Here is a 22264-nt window from a genome sequence, read left to right on the forward strand (position 1 = left end):
ATATTTCGCAGAAAAGAAGGTAACACCTAATATAAATGTGTTGAGAAGTCTTTTCTGGAAGTACTTGCACTGAATTTAGCCTTGCACGGGAGTTAAGCATAGGTTATAAGGATTAGAGACAAGATGAAAATAGAACCTAACGAAATAAGTTCAAATGGCTCTGAGCACTATGGGACTTAACATCTGAGGTCATCAGTCCCCTAGAACTTAGAACTACTTAAACCTAACTAACCTAAGGGCATCATACACATCCATGCCCGAAGCAGGATTCGAACCTACGACCGTAGCGGTCGCGCGGTTCCAGACTGAAGAGGCTAGAACCGCTCGGCCACAGCGGCCGGCTAACGAAATAAGTGCTGTACAAGAATGCTGAATACGTGATGCGTGCAGCGGATAACTAAAGAAGAGGTACTGAATCATATTGGGGAGCAAAGAAATTTATGGCACAATTTGAGCAAAAGAAGGGATAGGTTGATAGGATACATTCTAAGATATCAGGAGATAGTTAATTTGGTTATGTAGGGAATTTTGAGTGGTAAAAATTATAGAGAGAGACCCATGCTTGATCACAGTGGCAGGTTGAAGTGGCTGTGGGTTTCAGTAGTTACGTAGCGACTTGCATAATATAGACAGGCCTGGAACACTACACCATACTAGTTTTCGAAATGAAAACGACAACAGCAGCAGCAGCGGCAGCAGCAACAAGAACAATAACAACAACGAGAACAACAACAACAACAACAACAACAGCAACAATTACTACTACTACCACTACTACCACCGCCACCACCACCACCACCACGACTACTACTACCACTACCACTACTACTACTACTACTACTACTACTATTACTATTACTACTACTGCTATTCTGTTGCTGCTACTTCTGCCTGTTTCACTACAAGTTTTAAACAGTTGGAGGGTTCAAATGCTTGTTTACGACTTCACGTATCTTATTTCTTCCACTCTAAATTCGTCTAGGCCAGCAGACCTATACTTCATTGCACTAGCCGATATGAGACACATGCACTGAGACGACAGTTCATTTTCACTGTTGGTTTTAATTGTCGTAATTTAATTGTAGCCACGAACTGGCTTATGGGGCAGGATCGGAAACGTCAAGCGGTGGTCCCACGCATTTTATAAAAACAAGATTACTTGTACGTTGCATATGAAGACTGTTTCTTTTCTTTGTTAACACTTCATTCACGGCACCGAATGACCTTTCGCACTCAGAGGTGGACACAGTAACTATGGCACTACTTGCATTAATGGTTTCAAATCAAGAGGAATCCCATTTGTTTCTGTACGTTCTTTGAATCCATTTATGTATTTCATCTTGTCTGTCAACTTAAAGACATCATACAGACTGCTTATACTTCTATCGCCTTTAGGGTCAATCCACATCAAATCAACACAGAAAAATACCATTTTCTACCTCACCATCTCAGATTTTCTTGAAATTTGGTACAGATGTACTGTTGGTAAGGACTTAGAAAAATAGGAAAATTTACTGAGCTACGTCATCTTGGTCCTGAATCACAAAGATGTAAAGTTATCATAAATGGGCCCAAAAACAGGGAACGGAAGTTTTAGTATTTCTGTAGAAGTTGAGCTACAGATCTTGGATACATACCATTTTTCAGGATTTTCACGCTCTTTTCTACGGTATAGAAAATACATAGCCTAATATAACAAAATTATTTTTAAAAAAATTTAAATTTTTATTTAATTCTTTTTTCAAAAAAATAAACACTTAAAAATTTCCAGATCTATTCAATGAGTAGCTAGAATTGTTTTAAATCATAGGCTAAGGTATAAATTAGGGATGATAAGTTTCCTCATTACTCAAAAAATGAAGACTGAAGCTCTGTTTACAATAATTCGACTGTGTACTCATGTTAATTATTACAACATTATTAATGGTGACATTTTTATGAAAAAGACCCATGAATACTGTTGTCATAAAGATTCAAATAAATAGTCCATAGCAAAATTAACTATTAAGTAACTGTATCTGTTTATCGTTTTAAGTTTGAAAAGCCTTTGTTCGTTTGGTACTTATCTCTTTCCAGTAAAGTTATGTCCTTTCAGTAGGAGTCACAGTATTTACTTTCACCATAACATCTATTACTGATACCCACAGAATATCAGAATTTCTTGGATATGAGAATATTGTTTATGGCCCAGCTGGGTGAAGCAAAGTTATTTTTACTTCATCAAATTCTTCATTTCTCTGTGAGACCTACTTGAGCAACCAGTTTGCTTGATAGACAAGAGTAACGTAGTCTGATATGTCTACTAATTTTGGTTTACCAAGAGATTTTGACACTTCCTTTTCGCAAACTCTGAATCAAAAAAAAGTTTTTCACCAATATTTTTGATCTGGTTTTCAGAATGAATACATGGTATTGATGTGTTCCTTTGATAGTCAATGCTTGTTCAAAGCGATTTTTCAAGAAACATCCTGATTAATCATAGTTTTCCTGAGCTGAACATGCAAAGTCTACATTGGTAATGTTTTTTTTACTGCACATTCAGAAAGTTACAGTGGGGTTTGTATTTGGTGCTCATAGGGTCTTTGCAAACTCGCGCGAGCTTCCAGTCTCTTTACCGATACTCCAACACCGTCATAAGCACTTTTGCCACGTGCTGTGGGAAAAAAGTGCCACTCTGCTTCCACTTTAAATCTTTCTCATGGAAACAGAGGTTTCAGAAGTTCTTTTTGTTTTTTTATTGAGCAGCAGACCGATCTTAAAAACAGAATAACCTTTTTTAAAGGTATTGAACTTTGGCTGTCAGAAAATTATGAGTTTTTTTAAAAAATGTATAGAGCAACTGTGTTATGCTGTAGTGAATCAGAAACAGTTACATAACTAAGATTTTCATCTTTGTTTTCCTCTTTGAAATATATGACAAAGTGATGGAATGTGATGTTTTAGGTTGTCCAGCGGTTACTCTGAGCTTCATCTTGTACAGTTATGTTGTAATTCTCAGAAAAATCACCCATGTCAACGAATTCTGATTCTTTCAGATTTTCTTTTCTGCAGTTAAGAAAATATCGCTGCTGTGTGGCAATGAGGTCATGCTGAGCCAAAGAGGTCACTTGCTACACACTAAATCTGTAAACTGTTCTGAATCTTTCTCCAAAGTCTCTAGATTACAATGGTCAACTGAAACCCACTGGTAAAATTGTACATTTTCAATTCTGAATTTTCAGCAAAGCATTCTTCCAAAGTTTTACGCATCTCAGTTCCACCTGGACAGTAAGCTCAGTTCTCTATGTTGCTATCGATAGACGATGGGTTACGAAGCACTTTTGCACCTCTTGTAATTTTGAATTTGAAATTTTACTATAGTTTTCAATTCAGTATTTTCTATCATTAATTTCACATTTTGGTCATTCGTGCACACACAAACACGTTATATTTCTAATGCTCCAATGATTTGCTAACATGTTAGAAGCATTAGCTTTCTGCCCTACTCGTACAACTGGAAAACTTATTTTTCAGATTTTTTACAACTCCACGTTTCCCAATCTTTGAACCACTGACTATTTGTGGATTCAGTTCAGGCATCCATGTTGTTACATTTCTGAGCTTTCTGCTCTCTCTAACAAAGTAATCTGTTGAAACTTCCTGGCAGATTAAAACTGTGTGCCGGACCGAGACTCGAACTCGGGACCTTTGCCTTTCGCGGGCAAGTACTCTACCAACTGAGCTACCCAAGCACGACTCACGCCCCGTCCTCACAGCTTTACTTCCGCCAGTACCTCGTCTCCTACCTTCCTAACTTTACAGAAGCTCTGCAGGACAAGCACTCCTGAAAGAAAGGATATTGCGGAGACATGGCTTAGCCATCTCATTCTGGAAAGTAATCTGTTTCCTGTAAGGGATTGCAACGCTGTATTCGCGGTGTGTCTATTTGCATCTTGAGGGACAATGTGTGGAAAAAAAAATAATAATATTCAAACGCGCTTAATGTTGAAGCAGAAAATCACTTGTTAAAAATTAGCCAGTAACTTTTAGGTTCTCATGATTGATTTAAGTCGCTTTATAAAGCCCAGTAACATCTTGTTTTACTGAAGCAGAAAATTTTTGGGCTAAACAAAAAGTCTTCTTTAATACTAATTTACAAGTAACTGACTTATTGCACACATATAACTCAGAATACATCCACTCAGGAAGATTTGCACTCACTCTATAACAATGAGTATTGTTGTGAGAATTAACATGGTTACACAGTCAAATTATTGGAAATAGAGCCTCAGTCTTTATTTTTTACTAATCAAGAAATTGTCATCCCAAATGTTTATCTTGGCCTGTGATTTACAACACTTCTAGCTACACACGGAATAAGTTTGTGAATTTGAAAAATTAAATTAAAATTTTAAATTTGGTTTTAGAAAGAATTTTCTTACATTAACCTCTCTATTACTGTGTACCATAGGAAAGGGCGTGAAAAACGCTGTAAGATGGTATGTATACCAGGTCTGTAGCTCAATTAGGGAAGCTTCTACAGCAGTTCTAAAAATTGCTGTCCTCTATTTTTGGGCCCATTTATGATAAATTTAAATCTCTGTAATTCACAAACAAGTTGACATATCTCAGTAGAATTTAACATTTTTCTAAGTCTATATCAACAGTACACCATGTCACATTTCAAGAAAATCTGAGATGTTGAGATTTAGACCCTGTGTTGATTTGACATGGAATAACCCTTTAGTAATGTATGTTTCTTCAGACTAACTAGCTATTGTCAGTCTTCAAATAGTGCTTCAAACTGTTCATCAGGTTTGGTTCCTGAAGAAGTAAGGTGTGAAGCTTGACATACATTTTGCACTTACCACTGCTTGAGATTTTTTGCCAGGCTCCTCAAAAATTGTCCACTGTGAATTTATTTCTCTTTGCTATTACATTATAAAGTTTGTCTCTGAATAAGTGAGATGTCACTGCACTGTTGGATTGCTCTAAATACAATATATCATTGATTCCACAACGTTGTGCGCTTAATTGCCCTGTCTGCATCTGGGAATGTGATCTCTCTTCCCTGTAAGCACGAGATTAAGTCGGAAAGCTCTGCTACAGCACCAAACAGTAGACTTAAATTTTTAATAAATTCATTACTAGTCAGAATTTTGATTAGAGCATTGTACTTGCTTCTTTCCTTTCCATCTGTTTTAGGATCATTTGCAGATTATGTAAAATACTTTACTTAGGGCCTATAGCAATCCACACTGCTTTTCACTTCTTATGCTTGATGCCGCCCTTCTTATCGTGAGTACCTTTCCTATCTTGGATAATATACGTTATAAACTAGCTGCACTTTCCTTAAGTTGTATCTGATTTTTAGGAGACATGTATGTAGTACACAATTTATTAAAGAAGAATGACCATTGCGAACACCCTACACTTCACTTACTGTTTCATGAACAGCTAATTTCAGTGTATGATTTGAGCAATGCCACGTTAGTATATGAGGAAGTAGTCTTATTCATTTCTGTAGCCACACCTTTTTTCTTACCAAGCATTACGAAGGCACCACCACAGCAAATTCAACTAGGTTTACTTTAAGGTGAGTTGCATTTAGATTACGTGAATCCAAATTCTTTAGTAGCGCTTGTTACATTGAAAACGCTGTCGTGTCAGTCAGCTTCACAAAATCCCCACAAAATGTTTGCACAGGATCATTAATGAGCGTAAGTATTTTCTTTAGTAAAATAATTGTGTTGTTCTGAAGTTCAGCACGCCGGTAACAAATGTCCTGCCTCATCGGCAACAGTTTCTCTGTTATCACTTGTATGTGAACACAGAGGACACATTCTCTTACCGCCACCAGTGTCACTGACGTCCTCGGTTGCTCGTTTTGATGCATGTTTCAACCACTTCAACATTTATACCATGGGTGTTGCACTATGAATATTACACACGGTTTGAAACTAGAAACTAGTTTGAAGCTAGATAGATGGAAACACATGCACAATACCATAAAGTACGAACAGAAGGGATCGGCAGTGACAGGTAGAAATTGTGCATGTCTCTAAATATGTCGGAAAAAATCCACTGAAAATTAGAACGGGTATCTATGGCCAGTTTGATAATGCTTTGTCGTTATTAAAAAATGTATTCTCATCTTGAATCGAAAATATAATATCTTATGATAATACAATTTTTTCGCGAAAATAGGACTTCCATTTTACACTGGTTAAAAAAAAAAGGGCTCTGAGCACTTTGAGACATAACATCTATGATCATCAGTCCCCTAGAACTTAGAAGTACTTAAACCTAACATAAGGGCATCACACAACACCCAGCATTTTACACTGGTATGCAGTGCCGTGGGTACCGGCCCAACTAAAACAGTAATCATAAAGCAAGGAAAATATAGACGTACGGCAGTATGACTGTAGTGAGACTATACGCAGCAGAACTGAAGGCTTCACAAACAGTGAAGTAACTGTGTCTACTGCAGCGACTATTTTACAGTGCATTATAGGCCACGGTCTCTTCTCATTGAATAACCTACAGCCATCGGCACATGGACCATGCATTCGAACTTACGTCACATTCACGCCCTCTTCAGTACAGATTCGCGAGACGCCATATTAGCTTTCAGTCGAGGCCCATATCTAAATGCGCCGTTTCTAACAAGGGAACCTCCCCATCGCATCCCCCTCAGATTTAGTTATAAGTTGGCACAGTGGATAGGCCTTGAAAAACTGAACACAGATCAATCGAGAGAACAGGAAGAAGTTGTGTGGAACTATGAAAAAAATATGCAAAATATACAAACTCAGTAGTCCATGCGCAAGATAGGCAACATGAAGGAGAATCTGAGCTAAGGAGCGCCGTGGTCCTGTTGTTAGCGTGAGCAACTGCGGATTGAGAGGTCTTTGGTTCAAGTCTTCCCTCGAGTGAAAAGTTTAACTTCATATTTACAGTTTATGTGACAAACTCTTATGTTTTCATCACTTTTTTGGGAGTGATTATCACATCCACAAGACAACCTAAATCGGGCAAGGTAGAAGAATCTTTTTACCCATTCGTCAGGTGTACAAGTTAGGTTTGTCGACAACATATTCCTGTCATGTGACGCACATGCCGTCACCAGTGTCGTATAGAATCTATCAACGTGTTTTCCTGTGGAGGAATCGGTTGACCTATGACCTTTCGATCAAATGTTTTCGGTTCCCATTGGAGAGGCACGTCCTTTCGTTTACTAATCGCACGGTTTTGGGGTGCGGTCGCAAAACACATACACTAAAATTATTACAGTGAACAAAGACGTCAATGAACGAACGGACAGATCATAACTTTGCGAAAGTAACGAAAGTAAACTTTTCACTCAAGGGAAAACTTGAACCAAGAACCTCTAGCTCCGCAGGTGCTCACGCGAACCACAGCACCACGGCGCTCCTCAGATTACATTGTCCTTGATGTTGCCTATCTTGTGCATGGACAACTCAGTTTGTATATTTTGCTTATTTTTTTCATAGTTCCACACAACTTCTTCCTATTTTTTCGATTGATCTGTGTTCAGTTTTTCAACTGTGCCAACTGTGCCAACTTATAACCAAATCTGAGGGCGGGTGCGATGGGGAGGTACCCTTGTAAGCACCAGAAAATTGAGAATCTCTCGGAAACCCGTCGCTAATTGTGAGATTCATTGTAGTAAAAATATGGGAAACGTTATGTTGGTGCTTAAAGAATTACTGCAACTTGCGTATTATGAAAGTAAACCCTTTCAAGGGAACGCCACATTGAGGATCCATCCAAAACGCATTGCTGTTGGTATAATTTGTTATAATTAAAAGTTAGTTAATAACGTAGCTACGATAAAGCTTTCAGGAGATCGTAAGATGTGAAGTACGATCGTAAATTATTAATGGCTGGTGTAGTGAAATCAGAAGAGTTGTAGAATTGTGAGTTATCAGGTGATGCGTTGCTGGTTCGCGTCTCACTGGATCCAAACATTTTCTTACTAACATTAGCGTTTCCTAATGGTTCTGATAGTTTCTTATTAGTTTAATAAAAGCAGATTCTATAATATTCGATGGTATGTACATATAAGCGCGCTCTTTCTGAGGGGTGGGTTTGTTCGACTGGCTTAATCTACAAGACAGCTTGCACTACTTGCAGTGAGATATTTTGCACTTTCTTATTTTAAGTTTTGTGTTACACGTGTTGTAAAGTGTCTGCTACTGAATAGGAATAGTGATCAAGGAAGAATGGCTACTTTAGGGCTTTACCAGAAAGTGGGAATGATGAAATAATTTTTATCTTTTGTGGAGAACTATTGTGAATTTGTAAAGAATTGTTTGTAATGGAACTTTTATAAGCTAATGTCCTTATCGACTGGACATAGTAATTTCCTTTTTCCTTATAACTCGTTCATGGATATTGAAGTTTTTATTTATGGACACAGAACAGCATGACTAGCAAATGACAAAGGAGGAAATGTGAGTTTTAATAGATCTAATGTAGGAACTGTACACCCGTCCATTTCGTAATGAGTGCGATCTGCGAGCCACGAACAGCAGACAACTTCAGTTGGAGTGTGCTGCGATTGCATATACCACGTTGGGCACACACGCGAGTACGGTATGCACAAGCCGCACCGTTTCTGAGCGTTCAGCAGCACGTTGAGCTCAGAACGAATTGTGTGCAGATGTTCTATGGTAGCGACATCCTCATCCCAACTGAGCGCCTCGCTCCTTTAGCATAATCGATGGTGGCCATACCAGCATTGCTATCCCATTGATGTCTGACGAGGATACCAAGTCTTTCCTCTTTAGCCACCTTGTAGAGTCGATAACACCCAGGGCGAGGCTTCAGCCATCCGCACATGAGAAGTGAAAGCGTTTGTGGATGAGGAGGTGGTCGTGTTTTGTTATGTCACAATGTGAAATGTCCATTTCCACAGCATTCCGAGATGGGAAAGACTGAACAAGACTGACAGCTTAAGAATATCCCTGCCAGGGTTTCAGGGGTGATGTGTACTTTAGCTTTAAACCTGCTCGATAAAAACGGCGCGACTGTGGGGTTTAAGACTCATAGCAAATCGAAAAGGCTAAAGTACTTGTGCCAATGCAGACGGTCTATAGGGCTAATACCAGCAATGGTAGTGGAGGGCACTGAGAAAACTGGGCCAAATTGCTTATGTAAGCACTCTTTGCCTCCAGCATTCCAGGAAGTGGTGATGCCACTATCCAGAGTTCACGCAATTGTGCTTCTCATATTTTGCTGACATGAACATCAGCATTCCTGGAATTACCACATCATCACATCTGGATAACAGCACCAGTGCGATGACATCATCATGTTACTGCCCTCTGAAGAGCAGTCCCACACTGCACCTCGTGATCTCCACGCCCTGCGCCTCCACCCCCTGCACCCCATGAGCCCCACACCCACTGCTCCCTGTGATCGCTGCATTCCCGACAGTCGCAGGAGTGCTCTAATTAATTTGCATGCGGTGCTGTTTAAACAGTTTACCATGAGTTGCGATGCTTAATACAAATAGGCCGAATGTGTTGCATCGACGTCATCATGCTCTCAGCCAACTGCGCCACAGCACTGATGTTTTGGCCAATGGTGTGCAAGTTTAGCCCACCTCCCTCCTTGAGCAATTTTACTTTTCATAATTAGACTGCATGAGCACCATCATTCACTGTCTGTACTTTTTCCAGTATGAAGCACTGCTAGCAGTGATCAGCTGGGAAGAAGAAGACTGTCAGTTAGTGTTTTGTCCCTCCAGGTCTAATTATTATTATTATTACTATTATTATTATGTGTGTGTGTGTGTTTTGTTATACTTACTTTTTATTATTGATCAAATCATGATCTGATGCTGGACGAGGACACTTCGATGTTCCATGACATGCACCACCACAGCAGCGGCAGCAGCAACTGTCACTGTTCACAGGATCTCTTCGTGGCCTATTGGACCTGTTGGCATTTAACCAAGCTGTAGCATAATCACAGACTAAATGTGTGTCATATCTCAGTGCTGCTATTCACCAATATGTACATTTGAATGCAAGTGGATCTAAATGTGTGAATGTGTGCCTAGCACTCCACAGTGACTTTGGTGTGTTAATTGAAATATGGAACATTCAACTTCTTGGTACTAGAGTGTAGTATGCATGGTATGAATGGGACTATCCGTGCAGTATGACTGAGTTCACAAAGAGGAAGATAACTGAATACAACCCATGACATACATCTATTAACATCAACATGTTGTGGGGTGATGTATCAATTGTCAATATGTAGATATGTTTGGAGCGGCAGTGCTTGAGTTAAAATCTGAGGGTGCAGTCACATACACTAAACATTCCGATGTGGTGAATTTAAACAGCCTGTACAATGCTTTAGTAACTGCAGCAGACAGTCTGAACCACTGGTGACGTAATATTATGGCTGCATACTGTGATTTTGTTGAATCTTTGTGCATAGGCAGTGTGACTGTGCAGTTCTAGGCGCTACAGTCCGGAACCGAGCGACCGCTACTTTCGCAGGTTCGAATCCTGCCTCGGGCATGGATGTGTGTGATGTCCTTAGGTTAGTTAGGTTTAATTAGTTCTAAGTTCTAGGCGATTGATGACCTCAGAAGTTAAGTCGCACAGTGCTCAGAGCCATTTGAACCATTTTATCCATACACAGTGTGAATATAAATCAATTAGAACAGTGTATAAATGCCTGTGATTCATCCACTACGAAAATATGCATCTGAAAATTCTATAAGCATAAAATCCATGGAAGCTGAATTTACTGAAGGAATGTTTTTTTGTGTAATTGCACCTATAGGTCTAAATACAATTCAAGCCAAGTTCAAGGCATACAGAAAACCATTATTTGGACAGTACTCTAATACTGAGTGACTGTATGTATATGTACAGTGACATAAGAAAATCGCAGAACCAAAAAAAAAATTCGTGTAGAGTAATGAAATTTCGGGAACACATTTGTCTAGTAACATATTTAAGTGATTAACGTTGCAAGATCGTACATTAATGAAAAGTGTGAGATAAGCCATTACAAATTTGAAATGTTGGTACATAAATGACTGGTACAGTCGCTAGAATGTTGAATGCAAGCATGCAAATGTGTATGCATTGTGTTGTGCAGGTGCTGGGTATCAGTTTGTGGGATGGAGTTCCATGCCTGTTGCATTTGATCAGTCAATACAGGGATGTTTAATGCTGTTTGTGGATGATGCTGGAGTTGTCATCCAATGATGTCCCATTTCTCGTAATTGAGCAGGTCAAGGCAACATGTTCACACTCTGTAGAGCATTTTGGGTTACAACAGCGGTATGTGGGCAAGCGTTATCGTACTGGAAAACACCACCTGGAATGCTGTTCATGAATGGTAGCACAACAGGTCGAATATCCAGACTGACGTACAGATTTGCAGTCAGGTGCGCGGGATAACCACGAGAGTGCTCCTTCTATGTACGAAATCGCACCACAGACCATAACTGCAAGTGTAGCTGCAGTGTTTCTAACACACAGACAGGCTGGTTACGGGCCCTCATCTACCCTCCTTCTAACCAACACACAGCCATCACTGGCACCGAGGCAAAACCAGCTTTCATCAGAAAACACAACAGACCTACACCTTGCCCCCCAATGAGCTCTCGCTTGACACCACTGAAGTCGCAAATGGCGGTTGTTTGAGGCAGTGAAATGTACGCGACAGGGCGTCAAGCTCGAAGCTGTCCGAGAAGTAACCGGTTTGTAACAGTTCGTTGTGTCACTGTGGTGCCAACTACTGCTCAGATTGCTGCTACAGATACAGTACAATGCTCAGAGTCGCACACCGAATGCGATGATCTTCCCTCTGGGTAGTGTTGCGTGGCCGTCCGGCGCCAGGTGTTCTTGCGACCGTACATTCTCGTGACCACCGCTGCCAGAAAACATGTACAGTGGCTACATCTCTGCGAACCCTTTCTTCAGTAGCGCACAAGGAACATCCAGCTTCTAATAACCCTATTAGATGACCTCGTTCAAATTCAGTGAGGTGTTGATAATGTCGTCTTTGTCGCCTTAAAAGCATTCTTGATTAACATCAACTCAGCACGTCCAGTCTCAAAGGTAACTAACTCTCACGATCGTTACAGCGTGTATTTAAAGCAAACCTTATGTGCATTCTCATAGTGGCGCTACTAACGCCACTCTTATGCGGCTGGGACGAAATTTGAATAGACATCATCTTTCGGGTGGGCAAACACGCGTATCGAATTTCTTTTATTTCGCACAACTCCTTCTTGGTGTTTCTAGCTTTTTTCGTCATTGTGTGTGTAAATAAAAAAATGTTATGTGTAAAATTGTTCTTATTTGTTTCCACCCGACATTAAATTTTATAGTGAAGGAATTAGGGCTTTTTTATAATAATAACACTGACACAGCAACTTAACTTATGGTTTATTATCACTAATAATACATTTTAAAAAGTTATTTGCAATTTTGAATAACTATTCTTTTTATATTCAAAAAGAGATTGCTTGTATGCAGAGATATGTCATACTAATACAATTCATTGTTTTATACATAACTAGCAGCATTTGACTGCTTACATCCAGAAATACATCATTATAATACTAAGAGAGGAATGGAATGATTTTATATGCCATTCATTGTTTTATTCAGGACTAGCAGTGCCTGACTGCTTATATGCAGATATACATCAGACTAATGCAATTAATTGTTTATGCAATATTTACACACAGCAGCTGATTGCTTATATACTGTGATACCTCTCACGAATACTACTAATACTACTATCGATTTTTATATACAATATTTACACTGCATAGGGTGTAGCAGCTGGAAGAAGAAGAAAGAACCGCACATATACCCATTCATAAGCATACACAGAATGAATCAGTTAAGACAGGCGACCCCAAATATATCTAGAACGAATAAATGATATATAGAGGTGCGATTTTAGCCAAGTTGTAGCGAAAAAAAATGTCGTGAGTTTCCTGACGTTCTCAAGCAGTTTTTATCGTTTGTAGCCGCTAAATTACGACACCGACTTCGTTTTTTTCTAATAGAATTATATATTTTTTCCACAGAATTTCAAAGAAGATAGTAAGAGAACTTAACGACATAATCTGTACGGAACTTGATCAAATAGTATCAAGATAACATTGCCGCAAACCATTTTTCCATCGTCAGGAGAAGAGGATCCACAGACGTCTGCCTTATTTTACCAAATGTGAGCAAACACAGATACGGTTCGTGTGTTTAATATCATGGCTGTCATACCAAGAGCTCAAAATTTTGACCCTGTGTATTGCTACGCGCTATAAAGTGATTATGGAGAAACAATAGTGCACGCTGAATTTCATCTGGACGCAACGGCAGGGCAAGTCCCTGTTGTAAGGCATTTCACTCCTTCGGCAGTCGTCTATGTTTCCTAATAGACCCTAATTTTCACCAGAGATAAAAGTAAAAAAAGTGTTATGTTTGGTGACTGTGTTATCAATTTGAATTCCAGTGCTCTTCAAATATTCCCTTAAGAGGGTTTGCCATTACGGCGCACAATGGGAAGGACACTCGTCATGTTAGTACCACATTGATTGTCTAACGTCCAGGGGAATGTCTTTCAATAATGGCGGAAGCAGCATATCTTAGGAAGTCGAGATACCTTAGGGTATTTACATTACCATCAATAAAACAGGGACCTTGAGAAACACGCACTGAATGTACCGAATGTTGACAAACCAAGAGTGTTGTTTTTATTCACGACTTTGAGTCAGCGTGAATTTCGTAGATGTACTTGCCCATGATCTGTAAATGGTGATTCTTCCTTGAACAAAATTTTGCTTAGATATGCTACATCACTTTACCATTTCGTAGATAACATTCGGAAAACTCTACCCAATTTTGGAAGTCATTGGCATGAAACTGTAGATATAGCGAAATGTGAAGAGGATGAAATGCTGTGGAATGTAGTGTTCGCAGAATAATCGTTTGGTTGATGCTTCTCGTACTTCCGAGATGCCTCTTAGCAACATTTGCATTGTGTGTTAGTGCTGCTAAAATGTTAGTTTCATTTCGTTCATCAGTTGCTCACATTTTTTCTTGGTGTATTTTACTCTCCATACTTCCAGTTTCTAGAGCTTTTTTTCATAATATTTGCAAAGACAGATGGTGTGGATTTTCTCACGATCATGATGCTCTTCAGCATACAACCGCTCCGCTGCTCTAATAGTCTGGCGACACTCACTGTAAACGATATTCACTTTTTCTACTGTCGCATACATTGTGAATGTCAACAGCTTTATGAGCAAGTTATCTCATCATAGACCGCCGGGCTTCAAGCGCACTGGCAAACACAAGAATCATACCTTAGTTACATGTTTGCTTACATTTAGTATAATACGGCAGACGTTTGTGGAATCTCTTCTCATGATGGCGTGACATTTATTTGCGGCGCTGTTACCTTGGTACTATTTGATCGAGTCCATACATGTCATGTCGCTGAAGTTCTGTTCGAAGCTTCTTGCAAACGCCACAGAAAAAAGTACATAAGTTCTTTAGAAAAAAAATCAAAGTCGGCTTCGGCGTTCACTATGCTGTTCGTAGTAGCTTATCCGCATTCCTATTTTTTTACTCATTATTAAACCTATACCCCTACACCACCCCTATTTGATTTTGTCTTTATAGGCGTGTATTCACCTGACCTATCGGTATTCCTTTTTAAACTTTCTTACCTACTTGTCCGATTACGGGGTCTAACATTCCATTCTACGATACGTAGAACGCCAGTTTTGTTTCTCCTGATGACGTGATCTTCCTGAGTAATCCCCACCCAGAGATCCAAATGGGGTACCATTCTGCCTCCGGAATATACTGATGGAAACAAATCGCAGTGCTAAGAAGGAGTTGTGCGACCTAGACGAAAGTTGGTAGGCGTGTTTCTGTATCTGAAAGATGGTGTCCATTCAAATTCGCGCCAGTCGCATAACAATGGTGCTAGTAACGCCACTATGAGGATGCACATTAGGTTTGCTGTAAATACACGCTGTAACGGTCGTGAGCTTTATTTACCTTTGAGGTTGGACGTGGTGAGGTGATGTTAGCCAAGAATGTCTGTATGGCGACAAAGACACCCTAATCAATACATCACTGAGTTTGTAGGAGGTCGTGTAATTAGTCTGCTGGAAGCAGGACGTTTCTTGTGCGATACTGCAAAAAGACTTGGCAGGAATGTAGCCACTGCATATGACTGCTGGCAGCGGTCATCACGAGAGTGTATAGTAGCAAGGAGACCGGGCTCAGACAGCCACTGGCATTATGGAGAGGGAAGATCATAGAATTCGATGTACGGCTCCGGCGCATTGTACTGCACTGCAGCAGCAATTCGAGCAGCAGTTGTCACCCAGTGACACAACGAAGAGTTACAAATCGGCTACTTCAAGAACAGATATGACTCAGACGCTCTGTTGGGTACATTTCAGTGACCCCAAACCACCGCCATTTGCGACTTCAGTGATGTCAAGCGAGAGCTCACTGGAGTGCGGGGTGGAGCTGTTGTGATTTCTGATGAAACTGGTTCTGCCTCGGTGCTAGTGATGGGCGTGTGTCAGTCAGAAGGAGGCCAATTGAGGGCCTGCAACCAACCTGTCTGCGTGGTAGACACACTGGGCCTACACCTTTAGTTATGGCCTGGGGTGCGATTTCGTATGACAGTAGGAGCATCCTAGTTGTTATCCCACGTATTTGACTACAAACTTGTACGTCAAACTTGTGATTCGACCTGTTGTGTTTCCATTAATGAACAGCATTCCAGGTGGTGTTTTCCATAGGATAACTCTCGCCCACATACGACTATTGTAACCCGACATGCTCTACAGGGTGTTAACATGTTGCCTTGGTCTTCTCGATCGCCAGATGTGTCTCCAGGCGAGCACATGTGAGATATCATCGGATGACAACTCCAGCGTCATCCACAAACAGCATTAGTTGTCTGTGCATTGACCGACGAAGTGCAACAGGCATGGAACTCCATCCCTCAAGTCGCCATCTGACATCTGTAAAACACAGTGAATACATGTCGGCATAGTTTCATCAATATTCTGGCGGTTACCCCCGTTATTAATGTACCAGCATTTCACATCTGCAATGGTTCATGCCGCACTTACAGTAACCGGTGATCTTGGAATGTATTTTACCTAAGAGGATGTCACTACTATTTAACCATACAGTAGAGCTGCATGTCCTCAGGAAAAATTGTGGCTATAGTTTCCCCTTGCTTTCAGTCATTTGCAGTACCAGTACAGCAAGGATGTTTTGGTTTATGTTTATGTTATAACGACAGATTAGTCAACCTCCCAGAATGTTGATCCTACAATTGCTGTAAAGATTGTTACCAATCTTCAGAAGCTACATATTTGCCTATCAACAGATGGTTGCGCCCACAGCATGGCTATCTGTATTAGTGAGGCATGCAAGCCTGCCTGCCAATGGCATGGTCAGTGGCTCATGGGGTATGTTTATATTAAGCAACATAATACATCAAGCACCATAATACATCAAGCACCATAATACATCAAGCACCATAATACATCAAGCACCATAATACATCAAGCACCATAATACATCAAGCACCATAATTCCCAGTAAATTGTTTAAATAGAACTACCTGCAAATTCTTCACAGGGCAGTGACTTCATAATGTCATGGCCTTGGTGCATTTGTCTGGATGTGATGATGTCAGAATTGCTGGAATGCTGGTGCAGATGTCATGGAACGCTGACGCCAAAAAATGCTGCGCCAAACTCTCACTGCCCACCTGCTAATGGAGATGATCACAGATGTTTCAAGGAAGCTTGGCAAGGTTCCTTCAGCTGTTATCGATTGCTTCAGCTTGTGCTTTGAACGCCCTGATCAGCTACCTCATTTTGGTATTAACTGCTAGCTTGAACTTGTGTTCAGGTGCTGAATATACTTACTTTAAATGTAGTTTTCGTTGGTTGGTTGAACCTGGGGAGGGGATGAAATAGCTAAGTCCTCAGCTCCATCTGATTATGGATGGCGAAGTGTGAGGAGATGAAATGTGATCTGTTATCGTGAACTATCATGGGGGGGGGGGGGGGGGTGTTCCATTGCTAAACTATTGGGCAAGACCATATAGGGAAAATTCGAGACAGTATCCACCGCCAACACCACACTGTTCACTTAAACATTCTTGGGATGTCTATAGTCATCTGCTTCTAAGGGTGGTCCGATCTGGACCAAAGAGAGAAACACTGTGCCAAAATCGCCTGATTATGAACACATGCAATTGCAGGCCAGCTTCATTCGTTTAATGTCGATGTCAACACGTGCTCAGTAAGCGTTATGCTATGCCAAGATCTTCATGTGTGCAGTGACTGGAATATCTGTTCCCTGGGTATGGGTGGGATGACGACCTTGTACGAGGGTCGGTCAAAAAGTAATGCCTCCCATTTTTTTTCTACTTAAAAAACTTAAGTTAAGTGAAAAATTTGAATTTGGCGCCATTCCTCAAACCTTCTGCAATCCACTGCAGTAGTAACTTTCTGTGTCAACAGGTGGCAGCACAGCAGAAGTTTGTAAGATGGCCGACATCGATGTTCGTTTGAGACAGCGTTGTGTGATTGAATTCTTGAATGCAGAAGGTGAAACGCCCATACGCATTCATGAAAGACTGAAGAAGGTGTATGGTGTTGTGACAGTGGATGTCAGCACTGTTAGACGATGGGTTCGTCGTTGTAAGGAAGCTGAAGGGCAAACACCGTTGACTGACGAAAAGCGGAGCGGCAGGCCGGTGAGTGCAGTGACTCCACACAACATTCAGCAAGTTGATGACATCATTCGTGGTGACCGTCGGGTGACTGCAGATGAAGTGTGTCGCATTATTTCTCTTAGTAAAGGCAGTGTGATCACGATTATTAAACAATTGGGGTACTCAAAAGTTTGTGCACGGTGGGTTCCAAGAATGTTAACCGATCAGGATAAAGAGGCAAGGAAAACAATAGCCTCCCAACACTTGCAGCGCTTCCGTTTGGAGGGAGATGAGTTTCTGAAAAAAATTGTGACCGGGGACGAAACATGGGTGCATTTTTTTGAACCCGAATCAAAGAGGCAGTCAATGGAGTGGCGTCACACAAGCTCGCCGAGGAAGAAAAAATTCAAAACTGTGCGATCGGCAGGGAAAGTTATGGCAACAGTTTTCTGGGATACAGAGGGTGTGATTCTGGTTGATTTTTTGGAGCAGGGATGCACAATAAATTCTGTTCAATACGTCACAACCCTCAAAAAACTTAAAGCACGTCTTCAGCGAGTTCGCCCAACAAAATCAATGGCAGATGTTCTTCTTTTGCTTGACAATGCAAGACCACACACCAGTCGTCACACCTCTGACGAGATTGTCAAAATTGGATGGGAAGTTTTGCCTCATCCCCCATACAGCCCTGACCTGGCACCATCAGACTTCCATCTGTTCGGGCCACTAAAAGAAGCTCATCGTGGGATTCATTTTGAAGATGAGGAGGCCGTCAAAACATCCGTGCGTCAATGGCTTAGGAAGCAGAGCTGTGATTTTTACCGTGCTGGGATACATGCCCTTGTTCAAAGATGGACCAAAACTGTAGAGATGGGCGGAGATTACATTGAAAAATGACAAAATGATCCTCAATGTTGTGGTTTTCAACCTATGTAATTGCATTTAAATTTCCTGACAATTAAACGTAGAAAAAAAAATAGAAGGCATTACTTTTTGACTGACCCTCGTAATACTGTGTTGGCAATAGCTAATAGTCAAGCTGAGCTTTGTTTGAAGCAGATCGTCTCGTCCTGTGAAATTCACTGTAGGCCCTATAGGCAGGTGAGAGGGAGAGCACTGCCATAGTAGTATGAGCGATTGGATGTTACTCTGGCAGTTGGTTAGAAATGATGCCCACAATTACAACCATTGCACTGTCTTTTCAGGAGCTGAGGTCATTATCATCAGTACAGTTTATTCTTCAGTTGTAAGATGGCAAGAACTATGCCCCTTACATGAAGTCATTAAAGATCACCTAACTCTCGTTGAGCAAACAGTAGGGCTGAACAAAAATGACTGACAAGGCACAATGCATCTTGTAGAGGGTATAATATGGATGTATTGGAATAATTAATGTTGGGTGATGGTTTTAAAGTAACTCACACAACATGAAAACTTTGTGGAAACGCGTCGATTTACTGGAGGCTAGTTTATCCCAGGGAAGTATTCAGAATTGACCGTGGCCAGCGGGGAAGTGGCGAAGGTAAGCGACAATAGGCAGCTTAGGGCGGCTCAAGCTCTGAGAAAGTGGTAACGGGGCTTGGCCTCCAGCTGCCTTAAGATGAATGACAGTGAGTGGGTGGTTGACCCCATGCTGGTGTACCGGGAAGCAGACAGAGAACTTGTACGCCTGTTGATAAATGTCTGTCGTCCCATTTTCAGTGAAACATGCGAGAAAGTCGTGCAAAACTACGGTGGAGTGGTCAACAGAGGTCAAGATATGCGTGTTCGTGACTATAGCAACTTCACACTGAATTCACGGTCCGCAGAGTCTGAAGTAAATCAGGTGAAGAGCGACAGAATGAAATACGCCGGCCTCTGATGGGAATGTAGGACCAAGGAATTCGAAGTACTCCCCTGGGAGTCGGAATTTCGGAAAAATTTCTGTTTTGTGCAGACGCTAACCTTGATGTGTGACCTGGGAGGAGCTAAGTAGCAGAAGTTGAGAGGATGGGAAATTTTGTGGGAATTTGTTCACTTCCCAGAGCAGGCATTGGTCGGCACTGGGAAGCGACGCATAATTAACGCGATTTGTGCTGCAATTGGCGTAAGTGAATTTGCTGGAGGGGAAACGGAGGTGAAGATCGGACTGGGAGAAGTCACCATATTGGTCTTCCGTTCCCAGCTTGCCTAGAGTGCGGATGTGGCGTTCTTTACTCAGCTTGCCTGAGAGAGAGTGAGCATCTCTGCAGTTTAGGACTTAGCAAATGGAACGATTGAGTTTTCGTTCAGCTATGTACTGAGCAAGATAGCTAGGACTGAATAGACGAGCGCAGCCTTGCAGCACCACGAGGCCAGCCAACGGACGCCGCCCCGCCACACTGAATTCGGGGATACTGCACCCGCTCCGGCTGGAGTTAGGATACTGATTAATTTGTTGGATCACATCGGCAAAGTTCCCACAAGGGTTTTATGGGCCATGTATTGTAGAATTCTTCTCGCACTTCGCATTATGCCTTGGTCAGTCGATAGGAATTACTTTTGATTTATCGCGCTTTACTCCACGCAAACGCAATTTATTACCACTGCCAGTTAGGAGAGTCATGTAATGTGATGATAGAAGGTTGTGAGTTAAAATAAATTTGTGCTAATCGACTGCATCTGTTTTCAATCAAGTAGTTGAAATCCCAAGTCACTTTGTTAATTAATTTTATGTTCAACATTTGCATCTGGTGTTCATTAGCTGAATATAACATCAATGTGCACCTCTTTTTAATGAAAAGGGATGAATTCTGAATCAATTAATGTCAACACTGCCACCACAGTTCAATCAGGAGTCACAGGGCTTTATTACTTTCTTTGCGTTATCCGATATTGTGGCAGTTTTGCACTCTCTGTTGATCTGTTAGTCAATTACTTGGGGTGAACACACCCCAAAACCAGAGAAGTGACAGGTGGGGTGTTACATATGGCTGAGCCATGCCAGCATACAATACTTCGGGATTTCCTAGGAAGTAGTCTTGAAAAAGGAAATTTTTCCACGTGATCCACTGCTTAGCCATTTTTAATTGAAAAAACGGGTAGCATTAGTTACAATAAGTTACATTGTCTTCTTCATGTGCTGTCCTTTCAAATTGACATTTATAGGTGCCTGTACATTGATATTTGTGATTTGTTGGAGTACTTATGATGTGCAGTGCCGTAATCAGCCGATGCTGAGCACACAGAACACAATCATTGATACTAGCCTTTTTGAGGGAATTCTACATGAACTGTTTGTCAGGTCACTGCTCACACCCAGTGTATCAATTTGTGTCCTGATATATATTTTGCGTTATCTGATTATTGAGTGTAAGGGGTACTTGGGTTTTGAGTTTTCGTGTAACATAAAAGTGCAAATGATAACGAGGAGAAAAGCCAAGACAACGGCAAAATATAATCAGACTGTTACTCGAGAGAACATGGGTGATAGTAGGGAAAGCTCTACCGATGAGCGTGACGAACGCGAGTTGCAACTTCCTGAAAATGCGTCTCACGACTGATTTAGTCCGCTGAATAGCAAGGACGTTGATTCAGGCAGTGATACTGAGGGCTCGGGGGACGCAGGGAGTACATGATTAATCCATTAGTATGGAGGATCCAGCCTAAGAAGCCAGAGTGTGTTGGAACAAAACGGTGTCCGACGATTATCAAACGATTCATTCACAAGTGATCCGACAGGGGTTTGGAGACGGTACTTGTCTAGATATCGAAGGGTTCCTCAGAACAGAGGAGAAGAGTCGCATTTTCAACCACAAAAGAACGAGGATCAAAATGCTACTATCAAAAATAATACGGACCTGTTGCAACAGATGCAAACGGTGAACTTAGAGCAGAGCGCCAACCTTAATGTCGAAATTACAAAGGCGAACTCGGAGTTGAAAGAGCAAATAACAGAGGAAGTAAAGAATCTTGGCGTCAAAATAGAGAAAGAGATTGCTATCATCAAACGAACGCAATTGAAGCCAAATTAATTGCGAAAGGTGCAAGGAAAATAATGAGAGAAACTCGGGACTCCACGCAAAACACGGCAAAAGTAGGAAGGGTCATGTTATCGGGGCTACAAAGGCGGGTAAAACATGTCGAAGGAAAGCAACAAGAGCAACCGGACATAGGGCTTAACGATATGTTGAAAGAGGAGGTGGCGATATTAAAAAGAAATTTAGAGGATGAGGTAAAACGTATCATTACAGAGACATCAGGAAAGGAGAAGGGTGTAATTACTGCGCCGACTGAACCGTCACTTGGCGGAACACAGATAACCGCTTCACGGTGTGACAAAGTTGACACTATAAGCAACGGGAGCCACGCCTTGATTCACAGCTCTGAGGCAACGACCGAGGTAAACACGGACGGCGCGCAGCAGTCCAGTGAGCACAATTGCTGTCGGCTCATTAGATGTACCGAACAACTGTCGAACATACAGAGGGGGAGAGATGACGTTAGCATGTCGGAACGAATTAGTCCACATCCCGAAGTTCATATG

This window comes from Schistocerca gregaria, chromosome X (genome assembly GCF_023897955.1).
Source record: "Schistocerca gregaria isolate iqSchGreg1 chromosome X, iqSchGreg1.2, whole genome shotgun sequence".
NCBI classification, from domain to species: domain Eukaryota; kingdom Metazoa; phylum Arthropoda; class Insecta; order Orthoptera; family Acrididae; genus Schistocerca; species Schistocerca gregaria.